We start from the raw sequence: 22,738 nt of genomic DNA on the forward strand, positions 1-22,738 counted from the left end.
TGATGTGGCCCAGCGAATCCCAGGGCCCAAAAAAAAAGATATTGGGGGGGGGTGGGTTAGGGGGGGACGTTGTGTCATGAACTCGAACTTATGAGTTTTTACTGTTTATTTATTTGCTTTCTGCGCACCCTTAAAAGTAACCATTAAACCAAGAGAAGAAGGGGGGAGGGAAGTCATTAGGATAAAGCGAATCGCGTTGGCGCGCTGCCAGGAATAACCGTGTGGAAAATGTTCACACCAGCGGGCGCGTTACAATGCACCTGTACAAATAAAATGCCAAAAGTACGTTCCCGTGATATATGTCTCACATTTAATACCTCTCTTTATTTATTTTTTTCACTCTTGAAACAAGTAATTGCAAGAGAGGAAAAAAAAAAAAAGTGCGAGGGTCTCAGGCAGGACCTGAAAAAAAACAACGTGATTTTTATTGAGTCTGAATGCCCTTGTAAATCAACAAGTGAGCGTTATTATAACAATTTTCTGTGCAGATATTTTATGTTTGGACCGGTGTTCTGTAGTAGAAACATCCACGGCGCAACAAAAAAGGGCACCGTTACATTGTTGCATTTTACCGGGCGTGTTACAAAGCACTCGAATGCAAGTGTTCAGCTAACCTAATAAAAATAGTGCTTGTCGGTATCTCTATCTATCTATCTATCTATCTCTCTTTTTTTTTTTTTAATATATATATATATATACAGTGGTGTGAAAAAGTGTTTGCCCCCTTCCTCATTTCCTGTTCCTTTGCATGTTTGTCACACTTAAGTGTTTCGGAACATCAAACCAATTTAAACAATAGTCAAGGACAACACAAGTAAACACAAAATGCAATTTGTAAATGAAGGTGTTTATTATTAAAGGTGAAAAAAAATCCAAACCATCATGGCCCTGTGTGAAAAAGTGATTGCCCCCCTTGTTAAAACATACTATAACTGTGGTTGTCCACACCTGAGTTCAATTTCTCTAGCCACACCCAGGCCTGATTATTGCCACACCTGTTCACAATCAAGGCATCACTTAAATAGGAGCTGCTTGACACAGTAAGGTCCACCAGAAGATCCTTAAAAGCTACACATCATGCCAAGACCCAAAGAAATTCAGGAACAATCGAGAAAGAAAGTAATTGAGATCTATCAGTCTGGAAAGGGTTATAAAGCCATTTCCAAAGCTTTGGGAATCCAGCGAACCACAGTGAGAGCCATTATCCACAAATGGCGAAGACATGGAACAGTGGTGAACCTTCCCAGGAGTGGCTGGCCGCCCAAAATTACCCCAAGAGCGCAGCGACGACTCATCCAAGAGGTCACAAAAGACCCCACAACAACGTCCAAGGAACTGCAGGCCTCACTTGCCTCAGTTAAGGTCAGCGTTCATGCCTCCACCATCAGGAAAAGACTGGGCAAAAATGGCCTGCATGGCAGAGTTCCAAGGAGAAAACCACTGCTGAGCAAAAAGAACATCAAAGCTCGTCTCAATTTCTCCACAACACATCTTGATGATCCCCAAGACTTTTGGGACAACATTCTGTGGACCGATGAGACAAAAGTGGAACTCTTTGGAAGGTGTGTGTCCAAGTATATCTGGCGTAGAAGGAACACTGCATTTCATAAAAAGAACATTATACCAACAGTAAAATATGGTGGTGGTAGTGTGATGGTCTGGGGCTGTTTTGCTGCTTCAGGACCTGGAAGACTTGCCGTGATAAAAGGAACTATGAATTCTGCTGTCTACCAAGAGATCCTGAAGGAGAATGTCCGACCATCTGTTCGTGTACTCAAGCTGAAACGAACTTGGGTTCTGCAGCAGGACAATGATCCTAAACACACCAGCAAGTCCACCACCGAATGGCTGAAGAAAAACAAAATGAAGACTTTGGAGTGGCCTAGCCAAAGTCCTGACCTGAATCCTATTGAGATGTTGTGGTATGACCTTAAAAAGGCCGTTCATGCTCGAAAACCCTCTAATGTAACTGAATTATAACAATTCTGCAAAGATGAGTGGGCCAAAATTCCTCCAGGACGCTGTAAAAGCCTCATTGCACGTTATCGCAAACGCTTGGTTGCAGTTGTTGCTGCTAAGGGTGGCCCAACCAGTTATTAGGTTTAGGGGGCAATCACTTTTTCACACAGGGCCATGATGGTTTGGATTTTTTTTCACCTTTAATAATAAACACCTTCAGCACCTTCAGGAGTTAGCACTGATGGGCACTGATAAGGCGGCACTGATGAGACTACACTGATATGCGTCACTGATGGGCACTGATAGGCTGCACTGATGGGCAATGATAGGTGGTACTGATGGACACTAATAAGTGGCACAGCAGGGCACCGATTGAGAGCACTGATGGGCACTGATAAGGCGGCACTGAAGGGCATTGATGAGGCTGCACTGATATACATCACTGATATGCGTCACTGATGGACACTGATTGACAGCACCTATTGGCACTGTTGGGGCTGCACTGATCATTGGGACACTGATGATCAGTGCCCTGATGATCAGTGTAGGTGTCCCCTGTCACACTTGCCGGTTACCAGCTCTCCTCTCCTCAGCGTGTGAGGAAAGGAATACCAATAACCGGCAAGTGTGTTTACATTGTGATCAGCTGTGATTGGACACAGCTGCACAGCTGATCACGTGGTAAAGGGCTGTGTCTGAAGGCAAGTAGCTAAAAAAGATTTGGCTTTGGATACACATTAAATCTCACTCGAATTTATGGTGCAAATCAGCTGAATACATTCCACATTCCGCATCAAATCAAAAGGTGTGCAAAGTATTACAGTTCTATTTTTTTTTTTTTTTAGAAAGCAGCCACAGTCTGGGTATAAAAAACTGTGCTCTGGCAGCATGCTCCTGAGAAATACCCTTGCTGTCTGTGGAAGCATGTAGGTAGCATTCTTTCCACTGACCACCAATGTAAGGAGCATTCTTCCCACTGATCACCAATGTAAGGAACATTCTTCCCACTGATCACCAATGTAAGGAGTAGGGATGAGCTTCGTGTTCGAGTTGAACATACGTTCGACCCGAACATCGGCTGTTCGCCCGTTCGGCGAATTCCGAAAGTTATGGGCCGTTCGCGCCAAATTCGTGTGGCGCTCACGGCCCACAATGCACTGCGTCATCGCAGTGCATTGCTGGCTCATGATTGGCCAAGCATGCACTGTGACCCCGCATGCTTGGCCAGTCACAGCACCAGCAGCGAGGAGAGCCATGATTGGCCACAGGCAGGATGCCTGTGGCCAATCATAGCTCAGGCTGTGTAGTACACGCCCCACACTATATAAGGCCGCCAGCGCAGCGGCCTAGTGTAGTGTGTTGGCGTCTGAAGCAGTTAGTGGGTGTTCTGTGTACCTTCAACACAGTACACACCGATCTTTTTCGGCCGATTTTCGATCTTGCTGTTGTGTAGTGGTTGTTGTCTGTGTGCCCTGACCGCAGTATACACCGCTATATTCACCTCACCTATATAGCTAGTGATCTATCTTTTATAATAGAGCTTGCAGTCAGTAGTGTTAGGAGCTTGTGCGTGCTGTCTGCGTGCTCTTTACCCAGTACATACCGCTATATCCACCTACATAGCTCTTCTCTATTTGAGCCCACTTGCCATCTGCAGGAGTTATTGGAAGTTGTGTGTGCCTCCAGCACAGCACAGTATACATCTGTATATACCCCTTTATCTCTGGTGTTCTATAAAAAAGGCATCTGCAGGAGTTAGTGGGTGTTGTGTGCCTCTAGCACAATATACACCTGTATCTACCCTTTATTGCTGTTCTCTAATAGAGCCATCTGCAGGGCTTAGTGGGTGTTGTGTGACTCCATTACACTGCTGTTTTACCCAACTCCCTTCAGGCCATTACCATGTCTGGAAGGCCAGCAAGGAGAGGCAGACAGGCGCGAGCCGATAAAAGAGGGCAAGCAGGCTCTGTGTCTAGAGACAACAGTGCTGGTCGTGGACGCGGTGCATTGTCATCAGCACGTGGCCATGGGACATGCTTGTCCTTCTTTTCGGCAGCTGGACATGTTGAACCGCAACATACCAACGACTTGGTAGAGTGGATGACCAAGCCCTCTTCATCCTCTCTCACCCAGTCTCAGGGTACTAGCAAAGCAGCTGCCAACGCATCGTCTTCCCTCCTCTCAATGTCATCATCAGTGACTCCTTCCCTAGACCCACCACGTCCTCCTGAGGAGTCTCCTGAACTCTTTGAGCACAGTGTTGGGTACATGCTCCAGGAGGATGCCCAGTGTTTTGTGGGCTCTGATGATGACACTCAGCTAGAGGTAGGCAGTAGCATGAGCGCAGAGAGAGGGGATGCTCAAAAAGGACAGCAATCTGGCAGTCATGTTCCACAAGCTGCAGCATACTGCCAGGTTTGCTACAGCGATGAAGAGGGAGGGGATGATGAGGGCACTGACTCCACGTGGGTGCCTGGAAGGAGAGAGGAGGAGGAGGAGGAGGAGGCACATGTCCAACGAGGCAGGATGCCCTCCGGGGGCCAGCTTAGGGGCAGCACACCGACTGAATCACACCGCAGAGCTCCGCCTGTGCAGGGAGCGCTGCCTCTGCGCGTTATTCTAAAAGTTCTTTGGTGTGGGCCTTTTTTGAGACGAGTGCATCAGATCGGACCGCTGCTATTTGCAACACATGTCTCAAGCGTATCTCGCGTGGCCAAAACATCAGCCGCTTGGGCACCACATGCTTGACCAGACATATGCTGACCTGCCATGCAGCTCGTTGGCAAGCGTACCTCAAAGACCCACACCAAAGAACAAAGCGGACCTCTCCTTGCTCCTCATCAGCTGGCATCTCCAACCCCACTAGACCTTCAGTCCTCTCTGAAACCTGCTCTGAGAGGAATGAAGGTGTAGAATTAGGTGTGTCACAGCCATGTGCTTCCGGGAACTCTGCTAGCGGTACACCCACTTCCGATTATAGCAGGCAAATGTCCCTGCCCCAGCTGCTGGACCGGCGAAAGAAGTTCACTCCCAGCCATCCACATGCCCAGCGGTTGAATGCTAGCTTGGCTAAATTGCTAGCACTTCAACTGCTGCCTTTTCAGTTGGTAGACTCGGCCCCCTTCCGTGAGTTTGTACAATGTGCGGTTCCTCAGTGGCAGGTCCCCAAACGCCACTTTTTCTCACGGAAGGCGATTCCGGCTCTCTACCGGCATGTGGAAGGCAATGTCCTTGCCTCGCTGGACAGGGCGGTCAGCGGTAAGGTGCATATTACCGCTGACTCATGGTCCAGCAGGCATGGACAGGGACATTACCTGTCTTTCATGGCCCATTGGGTCACTCTTCTGGCAGCTGGGAAGGATGCAGGACAAGGTGCAGTAGTGTTGGAGGTTGTTGCGCCACCACGCCTGCAAAATGCTACTATTGGTTGTGACACACCTCTCTCCTCCACCCCCTCCTCTTCTTCTTCCTCCATGGCCTCTTCCAGTGCTCTGTCCTCAGAACCAGCGGTGCTCCGTTGGCTTCCAGGGGCTACGCAACTACGCAGGCAAAACGATGCCATGCCGTGCTTGCGCTGGTTTGTTTGGGGGACAGGAGCCACACTGGGGCGGATGTTTTGTCAGCTCTGCAGGGGCAGGCCGAGAGGTGGTTGACGCCACGCCAGCTTAAGCCAGGAATGGTGGTTTGTGACAATGGCACCAACCTCCTCTCCGCCCTCCGACAGGGACAACTGACCCATGTGCCCTGTGTAGCTCACGTCCTTAACCTGGTGGTGCAGCGGTTCTTGGGCAGGTACCCCGGCTTACAGGATGTCCTGAAGCAGGCCAGGAAAGTCTGTCTGCATTTCCGCCGATCATTTAATGCCTGTGCTCGGCTGGCTGAGCTCCAAAAGGAGTTGAACCTGCCCAAGAACCGCCTTATATGTGACATGCCCACCAGGTGGAACTCAACGTTGGCCATGCTGCAGCAGCTGCACACGCAGCAGAGGGCCATCAATGAGTACCTGTGCGACTACGGCACCAGGACAGGGTCAGGGGAGCTCGATTTTTTCTCACCACGCCAGTGGGGCATGATCAGGGATGCATGCACTGTCCTGTCACCGTTTGAGGAGGCCACAAGGATGGTGAGCAGTGACAGTGCATGCATCAGTGACACTGTACCTCTTGTCCACCTCTTGGAGCATACGCTGCGTGGAATAATGGACAGGGCACTTGAGGCAGAACAGAGGCAGGAAGAGGAGGACTTCCTTGCCTCTCAAGGCCGCCTTTATCCAGACAGTGTTCCTGCTGTGCCACCCATCACACAGGAAGAGGATGAGGAGGAGGAAGAGGAGGAGGAGGATGATTGTGTCAGCATGGAGGTGGAGGCTGGCACTCAGCATTAGCAGCAGCAGCAGTCTTGTAGGGATGATTTACAGTCCCAAGAAACACGTGGACTTGTACGTGGCTGGGAGGAGGTAGCTGCGGATCATGTTGTCCTTAGTGACCCAGAGGACTCCGGACCGAATGCCTCAGCTAACCTACACTGCATGGCCTCCCTGATCCTGCAAAGCCTGCGGAAGGATCCTCGTATTCTTCGGATCAAGGAGAGGGACCATTACTGGCTGGCCACTCTCCTTGATCCACGGTACAAGGGTAAGGTTGCCGACCTTATCTTGCCATCGCAGAGGGAGCAGAGGATGAGACATCTCTGGGAGGCCTTGCAGAAAGGTCTGTGCAACGCATTCCCAGAGACTGGGAGGTTACAAACTCCTGGTCCTGGACAACGTGTTGCTGAGGCATCGGTCAGAAGGAGCGGTGGAGAAGGTGGCCGTCTGACTGATGCTTTCAGACAATTTTTTAGTCCGCAGCCCCAAGGTATGATCGGTTCCAGCACCCATCGCCAGCGTCTGATTTACATGGTGCAGGAATACCTAGGGGCAAGGTCAGACTTGGACACCTTTCCCACCGAAAATCCTCTGGCTTACTGGGTCTTGAGGATGGATCACTGGCCAGAGCTTGCACAGTATGCAATTGAGCTACTGGCCTGTCCTGCATCCAGCGTTCTTTCGGAACGCACCTTCAGTGCTGCTGGTGGCTTTGTTACCGATCAAAGGGTGCGCCTGTCCACCGAATCAGTTGATCGACTGACCTTCATCAAGATGAATCTGTCTTGGATCACCCACAGCTACCAAGCACCTGAAGCTGATGTAACAGAATAATTTTTTTTTTGAAATATCACATCCCTTCAAGACTACCTATGCTGATGCTGAGTGACTGTCCTGTTATGTTGATTGTCTATCCTCTTCCTCCTCCGCTGATATGTTGGAAGAACATTTCTGGTTCTGGGTGATGCCTAAGGCCCAATTTTTCTGCCCCTGTTTAACAGGGGCGTTTAAGTACAATTTTTGATGCAATGCTTTGCAGCAGGGCTAATTCCTGCAATCAAACAAGAGTATATGGGAGAGGTTGCAGTGTGGTGGCACCAGCACCAGTGCCTAAGGCCCAATTTTTCTGCCCCTGTTTAACAGGGGCGTTTAATTACAATTTTTGATGCAATGCTTTGCAGCAGGGCTAATTCCTGCAATAAAACAAGAGTATATGGGAGAGGTTGCAGTGTGGTGGCACCAGCACCAGTGCCTAAGGCCCAATTTTTCTGCCCCTGTTTAACAGAGGCGAGTTTAATTACAATTTTTGATGCAATGCTTTGCAGCAGGGCTAATTCCTGAAATAAAACAAGAGTATATGGCAGAGGTTGCAGTGTGGTGGCACCAGCACCAGTGCCTAAGGCCCAATTTTTCTGCCCCTGTTTAACAGGAGCGTTTAATTACAATTTTTGATGCAATGCTTTGCAGCAGGGCTAATTCCTGCAATAAAACTAGAGTATATGGAAGAGGTTGCAGTGTGGTGGCACCAGCAGCAGTGCCTAAGGCCCAATTTTTCTGCCCCTGTTTAACAGGGACATGTAATTACAATTCTTGATATAATATTTCACAGGAGGGCCCCTTCCTGTGCCCACCCAGAGTAACTGTGAGGACTTATAGTGTTGTGGCACCAGCACCACAACCACCAAAGGTAAATTTTTCTACCACTGTTCAACAATGGCATGTAATTACAATTCTTGATATACCGTATATACTCGAGTATAGGCCGACCCGAATATAAGCCGAGGCCCCCAATTTACCCCCAAAAAACTGGAAAACTTATTGACTCGTGTATAAGCCGAGGGTGAGACATGGCTGTCCATCCCTGTGTGTGTGTCCGTCCATCCCTGTGTGTGTGTCCGTCCATCCCTGTGTGTGTGTCCGTCCATCCATCCCTGTGTGTGTATCCATCCATCCATCCATCCATCCCTGTGTGTGTGTGTGTGTGTGTGTGTGTGTGTCCGTCCATCCATCCATCCATCCCTGTGTGTGTGTCCGTGCAGCCTTGTGTGTGTGTCCAGCCTACCTGTGTCCCGAGCCTCCGTCCCGAGCCGCCGTCGTCCCGAGCCTCCTCCGTCCCGAGCCGTCGTCCCGAGCCTCCGTCGTCCCGTGCCTCCTCCGTCCCGTGTCGTGCCGATGGATCGCCGCTCCAGGATCGCCGCTCTTCTCGGCGGCCATTCTACAATTCAAAAGCCGCGCCTCCGCCTGTGATAGGCGGAACACTCAATTTCCCAGCAGCCTGTGTTCCGCCTATCACGGACATCCTCTCATCCTCGTCCGTAGTACGAGGATGAGCGGATGTCCGTGATAGGCGGAACACTGACTGCTGGGAAATTCAGTGTTCCGCCTATCACAGGCGGAGGCGGAGACGGAGGCGCGGCTTTTGAATTTTAGAATGTCCGCCGTCTGTCTGCTCGATACGCTGATCGAGCAGTCAGACAGCGGTGACTCGAGTATAAGCCGAGGGGGCACTTTCAGCCTCAAAAAAGAGGCTGAAAATCTCGGCTTATACTCGAGTATATACGGTAATCGTTCACAGCAGGGCGCTCCAGCGCCCACCAAGAGTCACTTTGAGGGCTTACAATGTTGTGGCAAAACCAACACCTTGTTCTGCCATTTCTGCAGAGCATATAGGGCAGGCCCCTACTTTCAAACATCCAATTTACAAACATCTCCTACTTGCAAACGGAAGGAGACAACAGCAAGTGAGATGAAAAAAGATGGACGACAAAACAAATTATACAGGGGTGATAACCCTTCCCTATGTTTTCCAAAAAGCTTAAAAATAGTTTTTTTGACTGGAGCTACACTTTAAAAATGTACCGGTTGAAAATTACAAACAGATTCAACTTAACACAACAAACCTACACAGTCCCTGTCTTGTTTGCACCGCCTGTATACTGCTGTTCTGAGTATATAGGGCCTGGGGGCCACACGCATTTCCTTTTTTTAATATGGGTACGGGGTTCCCCTTAATATGCGTACAAGACCTAAAGGGGCTGGTAATGGGCAGGGAGGGCTACCCATGCAATTTTTCTGAATGATTTTCAACCATATTGCAGGAACCAGATATAACATTAAAACCGCAAGCAGTTTTAAATGGTGTTATTTCCGTTAAATGTCATTTTGTGCAGGGACTGTTCTAAACACGGGAAACACGTGGCACTTCACAGGCATACTACAGACACCCCCCAGGCACCATATTTAAAGGAATATTTCACTTTTTTTTTCACTTTAATCGTCATTAAAATCAGTGCTCCCGCCAAAACGGCCATTTTTAAAAACATTTTAGGCATTGACCCATGTCCCCTGGGGCAGGAGGCAGGTCCCCAAACCCTTTTTAGGACAGCATCTTGCATATTAGCCGTTAAAATTAGCACTTTTAATTTCGAACGTTCGAGTCCCATAGACTTCAATGGGGTTCTAAAGTTCGTTTGAATTTGGGGTCCGTTCGAAAGTTCTGGTGCGAACCGAACCGGGGGGTGTTCGGCTCATCCCTAGTAAGGAGCATTCTTCCCACTGACCACCAATGTAAGGAACATTCTTCCCACTGACCACCAATGTAGGGAGCATTCTTCCCACTGACCACCAATGTAAGGAACATTCTTCCCACTGACCACCAATGTAAGGAGCATTCTTCTCACTGACCACCAACGTAAGGAGCATTCTTCTCACTGATCTCCAATGTAATGAACATTCTTTTCACTGATCACCAATGTAAGGAACATTCTTCTCACTGACCACCAATGTAAGGAACATTCTTCTCACTGACCATCAATGTAAGGAGCATTCTTCTCACTGACTACCAATCTAATGCCGCGTACACACGTAGCAGACTATCCGGCGGACTGTCCGCCGGACTGTCCGCCAGATTTTCCGAACGAGCTACCTGCCCACACACGGTACTTTTGCGGCGGACTAAGTACGGTGTACTTTTGAAATGAACGGACTCGCCCACACACACGGAGGAAAGTCCGCTCATTTTGAGCGTGGCTCCAGGTAGCCGGGACCAGCGAAGTAAGCGTTGCTGGTCCCGTCACCTGGTATGGACTTAAAGGGGAATCCCTACGCCGAAAAAAAAAAAACATACCAGGCCACGTGCCCCCCCACCCCAAAGCACCTTGTCCCCATGTTGATGAGGACAAGGGCCTCTTCCCGAATACCCTGGCCATTGGTTGTCGGGGTCTGTGGGTGGGGGGCTTATCGGAATCCGTGAGCCCCCTTTAATAAGGGGGGGCCCCCGGATCCCGGCCCCCCACCCTATGTTAATGAGTATGGGGTACAATGTACCCCTACCCATTCACCTGTGAAAAAAAGTAAAAAAAAAAAACACAACACACAAGGGTTAAAATAGTTTATTGCACAGCTCCGGGGGTCTTCTTCCATCTTCGGGGGTCTTCTCGCCAGACTCCTCCGCTATCTTCTGCTCTTTTGCTAGCTTTTTCACTAGCGGAGGAGCCCGGCCTTCTTCTTCGCCGCCACCCTCTTCTTCCGACTTCGGGGGTCTTGTCCCCCTCTTCGGGGGTCTTGTCCCCCTCTTCGGTTCTTCTTGCCGGGCCACCGCGCCTTCTTCTAGCTCGCTCGTCCCCACCCCCTTTCCTGACCGGCCGTGTAGTGTGCTCGGATAAGGGTCTGATATGGACCTAGGGGGGGACCCCCACGCCGATTTTTCGGCGCAGGGATTCCCCTTTAAGTCCATACCAGGTGACTGGAGGCGTCGCTGGCCCCGGCTACCTCCGGGCGGGAAAAGTCCACTCATTTCAAAAGTACAGCGGACTGGCACACACACGGCCATACTGTCCGCCGAAATGCGAGTCCTTTTGGGTAACTTGAGACTTGACTTGAGTCCGCCGGACTTTTCCACCGGATTGTTTGATCGTGTGTATGAGGCATAAGTCACATTCTTTACACTTATCACCAATGTAAGGGACATTCTTCCCACTGACCCCCAATCTAAGTTACATTCTTAACACTGGCCACCATTATAAGCAACATTCTTCACATTGACCACCAATGCAAGGAGCATTCTTCTGACTGACCCCTAATGTAAGGGACATTCTTCCCACTGACCACCAATCTCAGTTGCATTCTTACCACTGACCACCAATGTAAGAAACATTCTTCCCACTGATCACCAATGTAAGGAACATTCTTCCCACTGATCACCAATGTAAGGAACATTCTTCCCACTGATCACCAATGTAAGGAACATTCTTCCCACTGATCACCAATGTAAGGAACATTCTTCCCACTGATCACCAATGTAAGGAACATTCTTCCCACTGATCACCAATGTAAGGAACATTCTTCCCACTGACCACCAATCTAAGTTACATTCTTCCCACTGACCACCAATCTCAGTTGCATTCTTACCACTGACCACCAATGTAAGAAACATTCTTCCCACTGACCACCAATCTAAGTTACATTCTTCCCACTGACCACCAATCTAAGTTGCATTCTTACCACTGACCACTAATGTTAAGGGAATCCCTCCCACTGACCCTAAATAATTCATTTTTAAGGGTTTCCTGAGATCTGAACTATTTTAAGGTGTTCTGTTGGGGATAAAAAGGTCAAGAGAGGCAAGATTAAGGTGTCTGCGTGGATATCAATGTTGGGGTATCTTCCTGACTCTCATTAGAACTGAAGAAGTGGTTGGAGAAGCTGGGGAATATCTTCAACATTACAGAACAAGACCAGCTGAATGTGACCATCTACTTCTAGATACACTGTATGAAGGATAAGGATATGACAAAGAGATGTCTCCATAAGTATAGCCATTAATAGGATCAGCCACAGTGTATCAAAAAAATAAGAAAAAACTTTATTGAAAAAATTCAGCCATACAATTTTTCCACTAGGGGTATAATAACAACACCATACCCCGTCCCCCAATGCACCCAGGTAAAATTACATTAAAAAATTGACAACATTGTCACAATATGGCGCCAAACTCTTATTTGATTATACAATCCCTACCTAGCATGTCCTGTACATGTGCAGTAGTTTTGTAGATAAATTCAGGTGAACAGATATATAAGTCACTCTATGATACACACGGTCGGACTCTATTACGGAAAATGTGCGATCGGATCTTGTTGTCGGAAATTCTGATCGTGTGTGGGGCTCCATCGGACTTTTACCGTCAGAATTTCCGACGCACAAAGTTTGAAAGCAGGATCTAAAATTTTCCGACAACAAATTCCGATCGTGTGTGGGCTCCATCTGACTTTTTCCGTCAGAATTTCCGACGCACAAAGTTTGAGAGCGGGATCTAAAATTTTCCAACAACAGAATCCAATTGTTTAAATTCCGATCGTGTGTAGAAAATTCCGATGGATAAAGTGCCACACATGCTCAGAATAAATCACAAGACGAAAGCTATTGGCTACTGGCCTCTTTATAGTCCTGTTGTACGTGTTGTATGTCACCGCGTTCTGAACGATCAGATTTTCCGACAACTTTGTGCGACCGTGTGTATGCAAGACAAGTTTGGGCCGAAATCCGTCGGAAAAAATCAGACGGATTTTGTAGTCGGAATGTCCGACCGTGTGTATGGGGCATTAGACTGGTAAAGCAATTTCATGTGTCAGCGTCTAGCATATATACTGAGGACTAGATTAGCCAATGTTCATGCTGAAGTAAAAACAGGAGAATATACAGTGCCTTGCGAAAGTATTCGGCCCCCTTGAACTTTTCAACCTTTTGCCACATTTCAGGCTTCAAACATAAAGATATAAAATTTTTATTTTTTGTGAAGAATCACCAACAAGTGGGACACAATTGTGAAGTGGAACGAAATCTATTGGATATTTTAAACTTTTTTAGCAAATAAAAAACTGAAAAGTAGTGCGTGCAAAATTATTCGGCCCCCTTACTTTCAGTGCAGCAAACTCACTCCAGAAGTTCAGCGAGGATCTCTGAATGATCCAATGTTGTCCTAAATGACTGATGGTGATAAATAGAATCCACCTGTGTGTAATCAAGTCTCTGTATAAATGCACCTGCTCTGTGATAGTCTCAGGGTTCTGTTGAAAGCGCAGAGAGCATCATGAAGACCAAGGAACACACCAGGCAGGTCCGAAATACTGTTGTGGAGAAGTTTAAAGCCGGATTTGGATACAAAAAGATTTCCCAAGCTTTAAACATCCCAAAGAGCACTGCAAATCTACCGAGACCTGGCTGTCCCTCTAAACTTTCAGCTCAGACAAGGAGAAGACTGATCAGAGATGCAGCCAAGAGGCCCATGATCACTCTGGATGAACTGCAGAGAACTACAGCTGAGGTGGGAGAGTCTGTCCATAGGACAACAATCAGTCGTACACTGCACAAATCTGGCCTTTATGGAAGAGTGGCAAGAAGAAAGCCATTTCTCAAAGATATCCATAAAAAGTCTCGTCTAAAGTTTGCCACAAGCCACCTGGGAGACACACCAAACATGTGGAAGAAGGTGCTCTGGTCAGATGAAACCAAAATCCAACTTTTTGCCCACAATGCAAAACGATATGTTTGGTGTAAAAGCAACACAGCTCATCACCCTCAACACACCATCCCCACTGTCACACATGGTGGTGGCAGCATCATGGTTTGGGCCTGCTTTTCTTCAGCAGGGACAGGGAAGATGGTTTAAATTGAGGGGAAGATGGATGCAGCCAAATACAGGACCATTCTGGATGAAAACCTGTTGGAGTCTGCAAAAGACCTGAAACTGGGACGGAGATTTATCTTCCAACAAGACAATGATCCCAAACATACAGCAAAATCTACAAAGGAATGGCTCACAAATAAACGTATCCAGGTGTTAGAATGGCCAAGTCAAAGTCCAGACCTGAATCCAATCGAGAATCTGTGGAAAGAGCTGAAAACTGCTGTTCACAAACGCTCTCCATCCAACCTCACTGAGCTCCAGCTGTTTTGCAAGGAAGAATGGGCAAGAATTTCAGTCTCTCGATGTGCAAAACTGATAGAGACATACCCCAAGCGACTTGCAGCTGTAATCGCAGCAAAAGGTGGCTCTACAAAGTATTAACGCAAGGGGGGCGAATCATTTTGCACGCCCCACTTTTCATTTTTTTATTAGTTAAAAAAGTTTCAAAAATCCAATAGATTTCGTTCCACTTCACAATTGTGTCCCACTTGTTGGTGATTCTTCACAAAAAATAAAAATTTTATATCTTTATGTTTGAAGCCTGAAATGTGGCAAATGGTTGAAAAGTTCAAGGGGGCTGAATACTTTCGCAAGGCACTGTATATCTCTCTCAGTACACATAGGTAACGCAGTCCAATCCGATGAGGAGGCGACTATTGGTATTGGTATACTCAGAATGCCTTGATATACTTCACATATCAGCATGATAATGATAGGACATGTTGAGAGCCCGACGCAAAGGTATAATAAGGGCAGGATAGGAAGACGTTGCCCGGAGGCTCTCACTGCTCCATGGATTTTGTTGGAATAAGGATAGACCGTCTTCCTTTCTTGAATGCTGTAATCAGCGTTGTTTGGTGGTTCCTCTGTGTATACCCGTATTTCTTCGTCGGCTCAGTTGTCTGAGTAGCAGCTTAACCCTTGACAAGCAGTCAAACTTGAAGAGACCCGTAGGTGAGCTTGCTGTAAATTCATTCAGTCCATCCAAACAGAAGAAGCGGCTCAAAGTTGGGCCCGCCTGCTGGAACGCATAGCGGAGCACAAGGTGGTGATGGCGCTGCCTACATCAACGTGTTTCGCACACGTGACCATGCGCTTCGTCAGGACTACTACTCGATAAACCATGACCTGGATAGATGAGAGCCTTCTCAGACAAACCTGCTTTATAAACTTGTAACAAATATTTCCTTCTTTTTCTACCCAGAGTCCAACAAAGTTAGTACTAGAAACCTAAACCAGAAAAAAAAATGTTTTTGGCCTTCAATCCTCCATTTGTTTTTACACGGATCGTTCTCTAATCACTTTGTGGAATTCCATTCGGTCTGTGTTAGCAGATGAGGACGAATGTCTCCTAAATACACCTTTTCTGAATTGCTTCCTTTCCTACGTTAAACATTTCAGAACTCCCAGCAGCGTCTTGGCTGAACGATGTCCGCAGTATCAAATGGCTTCCTGACTTGTAACTGTTTGTTTCCCCCTTCCTGGCTGATTCATATGTGGAAAGATCAGCGTGTGCTTAGGAGGGTTTAAAATAACAAGTCAGGTCAAAACTTTCATAGCGACCTTGCCTGCCATCCCTGTGCTCTGGCACAGCTACCAATCTCCTGACGTTTCCACAATTTCAGAAAAATAATGGTCGGTAGGAGCACATGCATGAGTGCCAACTGTCTTAAATTTGACGGGACAGCTCCGCACCTTGGACCCTCTGTCCAGCTGATGCTGTGCCCGGGGCCATATCCTGGGATATCAGCCTTGTGTAGTATCTCATATTGCAGGGATTGGGATGGGACTATGAGTGTGCACTTAACAGGACAGGTTCCACTCAGAACAGGCCTCGCCATGGGCCACCGAAGAAGTTGAGGTCACGTGCTCAGCGTCATATCCAGAGGTTGTCTTTGGGAAATAGACGTATGAGTGCTGCCAGCATTACTGCAGGGGTTGAGCCCCATCGTTAATAACACCAACGATGGGGCACAATTCTTCCCAACGACACCCAACCATAGGGTACTATTCCTCCCACTGACATCAACAATTGGGCATATGTCCTCCCACTGACACCAACAATAGGACATATGTCCTCCCACTGACCCCAATGATGGGGCACTATTTTCCCTCTGACACCAATGATGGAGGACCAGTGATCTCCCACTGACACCACTGATGGGGCACTATTCCTCCCACTGACCCCAATGATGGGGCACTATTCCTCCCAGTGACACCACTGATGGGGCACTATTCCTCCCACTGACCCCAATGATGGGGCACTATTCCTCCCACTGACACCAATGATGGGGCACTATTCCTCTCACTGACATCAATGATGGGGGACCAATAATCTCCCACCGACACCAATGATGGGGCACTATTCCTCCCACTGACCCCAATGATGGGACACTATTCTTCCCACTGACACCAATGATGGGGAACTATTCCTCCCACTGATACCAATGATAGGGCACTATTCTTCCCACTGACACCAATGATGGGGCACTATTCCTCCCACTGACCTTAATGATGGGGCACTATTCTTCCCACCGACCCCAATGATGGGGCATTGTTTAATCCCACTGACATCAGGACATTTTTTATTCCAACTGGTCTGACTCTGACCCAAACCCCCCCCCGGTACTCAGTCTGAAGGACAGTATACTGGCCCTTTGTTTAGAAAGTTTGGACACCCCTGATCTAGCCCTTTCCTCCCCAGCCTGACTGTCCCCGGTCCACCCCTTTCATTCATTGGATTTCAGTTCTATCCACCATAGAGGCTCATCATCACACGTGGGCATTACCTATGCAAATCCAGCCTGCCTAGGAGCACCTGCTCCTCCAGACTGATAACCACCTATCAATGCACGTTGATACACACTCTTCAGATATGAGATAGATGGTTACTTTTGTATCTACTCTGTTTCATTCACTTGCAAGAGCCATCCCACTGCTCTGCTTACATCAGGGATCTTGAGAGGTGTATCGGAGCCGGGGGGTGCAGTGATGTTCTCAGGAAGCTCTGCGCAGCACCCCCGCCATCCCCTCCCTCAGCCATGATCCGCCTGCACTGCATAGAGAAGCACAAAGACCCAGCGATGGCTGAAATAAGTCATGTATAGGAAATGTAAAGGTTTTATTAAAGCATTTTATTAGCATGCTGATAAGGAGGAACCAGGGAAGGGGAAATATAAGCAGATTAAACTTCAGCTGTAAGAACAGGTTGGCTGGGAAGGTGCTGTACAGGCGGCTGTCGCGGGCTGGGCGCTCAGGGTTGGCACCGACTGAAGCTTGTCACTGAGTCAGAGAGCAGCTGTATTTGGCCGAGCATCTGAAGCGCCCGGCCTGGAGAACATCCAGAGAATAAAGCCGGAGCCGAGCGATGAAAAGAGAAAAGAAAATTCTGCTTCTTGCGAGCCGGGAGGGAGGAAGCGCTGAACCTCGGATTCATGAAAAGCACGACTTCCAGCGAAGGCTCTCCTGAAGAGCCCGCGTGCTGCACTGCGCTGCGCTTGGGTGACACAGAGGACACCTCATAGTGAATCATGGAGTCAGGAGCTCCGGGGGGGGATTATGGTAGACATGTATTGCCGGTCGGGGGGGGGGGGGGGGTTTGGGGGGTTGGCGCGGCTCTGTGGCTGTTGGTTTCCTGCGGCTGTTTGTTTGCTCTGTTGCCTGTTTCATTCACAAACTATTTCTGATATTTGCAGATATTTACGCTGGTGGAAACGTGCGTCCCGAAATGCCAAATCCTCATACAGCTGACATTCCCACAATGGGTGGATACCGGTGGGGGGTGAACCATTTACTGTTTACATTTTTAGGTATCCAGGTTGTTTTTTTTTTTTTTGATCAGTAACAAAAAAATAAAAATAAAAAAATGTTAATGCCTAAGCACAATTTTGCAACTTTGACAAGTGTTAGTAAAACCGTACATATCATCACAACTACTTTGTGCATCTAGGTGGATTATACCACTTTTTTTTTTTTTCAGGACAAATTGGACTTTCATTTGGTGGTAATGGATATCTCCTGATCCTTTTTTTATTATTAAAGGACAACTGGCCAAAAAGAGTAAAATATATATATTTTTAAAATGTGGCTGTATATTTCTTGTTACTGCCATAACCATTGGCACCCCCTCCCATCCATGCGTCCGGCCCCCTCTTCTACATGCAGGGCGCCAGATGCATGGATTCCAGTGGCGGGGTGTGTTCTTTTTTGAAGCACGTGATTAGAGCCTGAGGCTCTAATTGGCTTCAAGAAAAGGTGGGGTCAGGGCACAGAGCACTGCGCCCCAGTCCCACCCACTTGCGTGGCGCTAGCGGGCAGGGTTGGTGCAAGGATTTTTGACACCCTAGGCAAAACCTAATTTTTCCGATTCCCCATTGGCTCCACCCCTGACTCCACCCACTTCACCCTGCCCATTTGAGAGGACACAGCACTATACAGGAAGCATCGGCTCTGCTTCCTCTAGCACTGGCTCTAGTGTTGAGCTGCGCTTCTAATTACACTACCGGCCAGACGGAGCAGCTGCCTGAGACTGAGTTAGTTACATGCTACAGCCTGCAGACCATGCAGGCGCGGAGGAAAATCAGCAGTCGGGCGCCCCTAGTCAGCAGTGCGCCCTAAGCGGTTGCCTAGTTTGCCTAGTGGTAGCACTGGCCCTGCTAGTGGGTGAATATACGCTATTCTCCTCCCGGCCAATCAGGGAGCCCCTATTGGCCAGGGAGTCTTAGTGTCTCAGTTCCTGTTTCTAATTGGCCGGAAGGAGAATGTCTCCCTGTGTGCTTGCATGAGTGGCCCTCGGCCCTTCCTTCTCCCTGCCTCCTAAAGTAAGGTAAGGAAGCCAGTACAACTCTCTGGTTACCACTGCAGTCCCAATATTCTGCAAGAGGCATGGGTATTGCACTGTGTGACCGCCGCTGTCTCTGTCTTTTGCAGAGGGTGCAGGTATTGCACTGTGTGACCGCGGCTGACCATGTCTCACATGGGGTTAAGGGTGCTGTGTGACTGCCGCCATCCATGTCTTCCGTGGGGGTAAGGGTGCTGTGTGACCGCCACTGTCCGTGTCTCCCGTGGGGGTTATGCCCTGTACACACGGTCAGAAATTCCAATGGAAAAAGTCCAATCGGATTATGTTGTTGGAAAATCCGATCGTGTGTGGGCTTTATCTGACTTTTTCTGTCTGATTTTCCGACGCACAAAGTTTGAGAGCAGGATCTAAAATTTTCCGGCAACAAAATCCGATCACATAAATTCCGATCATGTGTAGACAATTCCGACAGACAAAGTGCCACACGTGCTCAGAATAAACTAAGAAACTAAAGCTATTGGCTACTGGCCCTTTTATAGTCCCGACGTACGCGTTTGACGTCACCTCGTTCAGAACGATCGGATTTTCCGACAACTTTGTGCGACCGTGTGTATGCAACACAAGTTTTGGACAATATCCGGTGGAAAAAATCTGACGGATTTTGTGTGTACAAGGCATACGAGTGCTTTGTGACCGCCGCTGTCCGTGTCTCCTGTGGGGGGAAAGGTGCTGTGTGACCGCCACTGTCCGTGTCTCCCGTGGGGGTTATGCCCTGTACACACGGTCAGAAATTCCAATGGAAAAAGTCCAATCGGATTATGTTGTTGGAAAATCCGATCGTGTGTGGGCTTTATCTGACTTTTTCTGTCTGATTTTCCGACGCACAAAGTTTGAGAGCAGGATCTAAAATTTTCCGGCAACAAAATCCGATCACATAAATTCCGATCATGTGTAGACAATTCCGACAGACAAAGTGCCACACGTGCTCAGAATAAACTAAGAAACTAAAGCTATTGGCTACTGGCCCTTTTATAGTCCCGACGTACGCGTTTGACGTCACCTCGTTCAGAACGATCGGATTTTCCGACAACTTTGTGCGACCGTGTGTATGCAACACAAGTTTTGGACAATATCCGGTGGAAAAAATCTGACGGATTTTGTGTGTACAAGGCATACGAGTGCTTTGTGACCGCCGCTGTCCGTGTCTCCTGTGGGGGGAAAGGTGCTGTGTGACCACCGCCGTCTGTATCTTCCGTGGGGGTAAGGGTGCCGTGTGACCACCGCTGTCCATGTCTCCTGTGCGGGGTAAGGGTGCTGTGTGACCGCCGCTGTCCATGTCTCCTATAGCGGTAAGGGTGCTGTGTGACCGCCGCCACCTGTATCTTCCGTGGGGGTAAGGGTGCCGTGTGACCGCCGCTGTCCATGTCTCCTGTGGGGGTAAGGGTGCTGTGTGACCGCCGCCACCTGTATCTTCCGTGGGGGTAAGGGTGCTGTGTGACCGACACCATCCGTGTCTCCCGTGGGGGTAAGGGTGCTGTGTGACTGCCACCGTCCGTGTCTCCTGTGGGGGTAAAGGTGCTGTGTGACCTTGGCTGTCCGTGTCTCCCGTGGGGGTAAGGGTGCTGTGTGACCACCACCGTCTGTGTCTTCCGTGGGGGTAAGGGTGCTGTGTGACCGTCGCCATCCATGTCTTCCGTGGGGGTAAGGGTGCTGTGTGACCGCCACCGTCTGTGTCTTCCGTGGGGGTAAGGGTGCTGTGTGACCGCCGCCGTCCGTGTCTTCCGTGGGGGTAAGGGTGCTGTGTGACTGCCGCCATCCGTGTCTTCCGTGGGGGTAAGGGTGCTGTGTGATTGCAGCCGTCCCTGTCTTTGTGGGGGTATGGGTGCTGTGTGACCACCGCCATCAATGTGTCTCCTGTGGGGGGGGGGGTGAGGGTGCTGGTGTTACTTTGTGCCACCCCCCCCCCCCCCCCGCCCAAAATAGTAACCATCAGCTGCCACTGACCATAACCTTCCACAAAAGAAAAAACAAAAATAAATTCTTCTGCTCCTGACAATCGCAGCAATACTGCAAATGTGCATTTAATTATTGTTTGTACCTGTAGTACGACCCAGAAACAATTCTGCTTTTTTCTTATCCTACCTAAAACACACCGACACTGATGCTAATTTAAAAAAAATCCGGCCCAAATTTTATTGACCCTTGACCCTGACCTTTGACCATTATTTGACCTTAACACTGGCACTGACCTAGATCAAACCTTCATCTAGGTATTTTTTTCTTTCTTTTTTTTCTTTTTTTAGTTATTTGTTTATTTATTTATTTATTTTACACACACTTTTCTTTTCCTCTCTGCAAGGAAAGAGAAAGATACATTGTATCTTTCCTCTCCATTCACACAGAGAGAGAGAGAGGAAATATGAGGGGTGGGCTTCACAGTGACTGATCACCGTGGTAGCCAATTAGATGCTATCACATCGATCAGGTAACCCGGAATCAAGGGTTCTGGGTCCCGATCATTAGTACGGGCTCCGAGGGGTCTCAGTGAGAAAGGGAGATACGTAAATATGCCCACATTAAAAAGCCCAGTGCAGTGGGGCCGCATATTTACGTATCTCCCTTTGTCATTTAAAACCCCCGGAGCCCGTACTAATGATCGGGGCTCAGAACTCCTGATTCCGGGTTACCTGATCGCTGTGATAGCCTCTGATTGGCTCTGATTGGAGAGGAAAAGTGTGTGTAAAAGAAATAAATAAATAATAATAAAAAAGAAAAGAAAAAATACCTAGTCCCAGATGATCTAGGTCAGTGCCAGGGTTAGTGTTAAGGTAAAGTAAGGGTCAAAGGAGCAGTCCCACTGAGACAGGTAATTTCAGACGGCGGGCCAGCGGGGGGCACACTGGCAGCATTTGATATGGCACAGTGGCTGCGTTTGATGGGGCACAGTGGGAGCAATTGATGGGTACAGTGGCAGCAATTGATGAGCACAGTGGCTACGTTTGATGGGCACAGTGGCTGCGTTTGATGACATAGTGGCTGCGTTTGTTGGCACAGTGGCGGCAATTGATGGGTGGTGGCTGCGTTTGATGGCACAGTGGTGGCAATTGATGGGCACAATGGCTGCATTTTATGGGGCACAGTGGCTGCATTTGATGGCACAGTGGCTGCGTTTGATAGCACAGTGGCGTCAATTGATGGGCACAGTGGCGGCACTTGATGGGCACAGTGGCTGCGTTTGATGGCACAGTGGCTGCTAATGATAGCACAGTGGCTGCATTTTATGGGGCACAGTGGCTGCATTTTATGGGGCACAGTGGCTGCATTTGATGGCACAGTGGTGGCAATTGATGGACACAGTGGCTGCGTTTGATGGCACAGTGGCGTCAATTGATGGGCACAGTGGCTGCGTTTGATGGCACAGTGGCTGCTAATGATAGCACAGTGGCTGCATTTTATGGGGCACAGTGGCTGCATTTGATGGCACAGTGGTGGCAATTGATGGACACAGTGGCTGCGTTTGATGGCACAGTGGCGTCAATTGATGGGCACAGTGGCTGCGTTTGATGGCACAGTGGCTGCTAATGATAGCACAGGGGCTGCATTTTATGGGGCACAGTGACTGCATTTGATGGCACAGTGGTGGCAATTGATGGGCACAGTGGCTGCGTTTGATGGCACAGTGGCGGCAATTGATGGGCACGGTGGTGGCAATTGATGGGCACAGTGGCTGGGTTTGATGGCACAGTGGCTGCATTTGATGGCACAATGGCGGCAATTGATGGGAACAGTGGCTGCGTTCGATGGGCACAGTGGCTGTGTTTGATGGGCACAGTGGTGGCAATTGATGGGCACATTGGCTGCATATTATGGGGCACAGTGGCTGTGTTTGATGGCACGGTGGCTGCGATTGATGGTACAGTGACGC

Source organism: Lithobates pipiens, unplaced genomic scaffold (assembly GCF_037356315.1).
Source record: "Lithobates pipiens isolate NorthernLeopardFrog02 unplaced genomic scaffold, aLitPip1_a1.2 Scaffold_23, whole genome shotgun sequence".
Lineage (NCBI taxonomy): Eukaryota > Metazoa > Chordata > Amphibia > Anura > Ranidae > Lithobates > Lithobates pipiens.